Source organism: Silene latifolia, chromosome 3 (assembly GCF_048544455.1).
Source record: "Silene latifolia isolate original U9 population chromosome 3, ASM4854445v1, whole genome shotgun sequence".
Taxonomy (NCBI): Eukaryota; Viridiplantae; Streptophyta; class Magnoliopsida; order Caryophyllales; family Caryophyllaceae; genus Silene; species Silene latifolia.
The window spans coordinates 15,182,742-15,184,415 of record NC_133528.1 but is presented as its reverse complement, the minus strand read 5'-3'; the positions used below and the strand labels follow the sequence as shown (position 1 = coordinate 15,184,415).

The 1,674-nt window shown below is 35.1% G+C and overlaps 2 non-coding genes across 2 annotated transcripts; both read right to left on the bottom strand.

Moving 5' to 3' along the window:
- Positions 1-756: 756 nt before the first annotated feature.
- On the bottom strand, positions 757-844 carry LOC141650409 (small nucleolar RNA snoR114). The gene has a single exon (XR_012546447.1). It is a non-coding gene; the product is annotated as a small nucleolar RNA snoR114 (small nucleolar RNA).
- Positions 845-849: 5 nt separating this feature from the next.
- Positions 850-920, bottom strand: TRNAG-GCC (transfer RNA glycine (anticodon GCC)). Its single transcript has one exon. It is a non-coding gene; the product is annotated as a tRNA-Gly (tRNA).
- Positions 921-1,674: the final 754 nt, after the last annotated feature.

The following is a 1,674-nucleotide window of genomic DNA, read 5'->3' as shown; positions in this document are numbered from 1 at the left end:
CGCGATCGACCTAAAAATGGTTGTGCAAAATTTGATCAATTTCGATTTTGTAACAATTTGCGTTAATTGCTTTCGTTTAATAGATGTGAATTTTTGGTATGGAATTATGAGACGGGTACCATTTTTGTACTAAAAAAAGGATGTAAAAGAAAAGATAAACACGTTACTTATGTTTATGCCAGCATTTCACCTAATTTTCATACATTTGTTAAAAAAAAAATTCACATAATTCGAACAAAGGCGTAGAATGATCGATTTGATATAAGTGAGAGTAATTTTTTGCCTTATGAAATTTTGACATTTACAAGAATAGGTGTCAAAATAATATTACGATCTTACTAAAAGACTTGAGCTTTACCAAAAAAAATCGATGTCTAGTTTTACCAAAAACCGATGTCTAGTTTTACCAAAAACCGATGTCTATTAATAATTGTCAAACAGACATAGCACTCTCACTAAGACACTAACATATAAATGTACGTATATGTATATCGCAAGTCTAATTTACAAAGTTATTGGGATATTGTTTGGTAACGAACACTTTTGAAAGGCTCTCTCAATAAGTTTTTGAAATACCGCTTTCTACGTATATTTGTACTAAAACTACAATAATAATTATACTATTTCTGTAAAATGTTTTATATGAATAAAAAAGAATCATAAGTTGTTTATGATAAACATAAAGTCTTATTTTTTATGAATAATTTTTTTTTAAAATAAAAAAATTTGTTAAATTGTCAATTTAAAAAAAAGGTAAAGCTCAGATGCGCAGGTTATCATCGATGATTGATGAATGAGTGCCGAACCCAATGTGGCACTGAAAGTGCAGGAGTCATCATAGCTTTGAAATGCACCAGCCGGGAATCGAACCCGGGTCTGTACCGTGGCAGGGTACTATTCTACCACTAGACCACTGGTGCTTGTCGATTATACTTTGATACTTTCTTTCTTTATCATATTTTGGATAGTTCAGTCTCAGCATCCACATTTGTGCTGAACATTCCAGTGGAGAAAGCATTCTTTTATCTTCCAACAATTAAGACATCATGATTCATGTCAACCGACTACAAATCACTTTGAAACTAAGGCTTTTATATAGACGGTTTACATTACACACCACATGGCGAATTTGGTGAAGGAAACAGTCCTAGATAAGCGATAAGCAATAAGCGTACAAAAAAGGTACAACTGTACAAGTGATAGATACAGGTGATAGATATGGAGTACGGACACACGCTTATCAATGTTACCATCAACCAAGTAATGACTAGACAAGCTACAGTCGGCTGTTATAGCTACATCAAAGAATACATTGGACTACCATGCTCTACGGAGTCCTAAAATAATCGTCACCATAACCCAAATCCATATATTTACAGGAAGTATGGTACAAAATCCTCACAGCAGGAATTCCATCAAGACGGATTCTTGCTTCTTGTGATCATGGTCGTGGGGTCGTGCATTATAGATCAAACCACCGGTCTGTATCTCATACAAAGTTGACACGGGTGGTATTTTTTTATCCTCTTAAGTTGTTGGCGTCAAATCATGGGTGCTTTGTTCGGTTGGTGAGCCAGGGACAAAGGGTACAAAGCCGCGCCCACCAAAGACAGGGCGCATGAAAGAAACATCAAATTTACGCCAATAATAGTGAACAGTGTGAGTTGGAGCGTT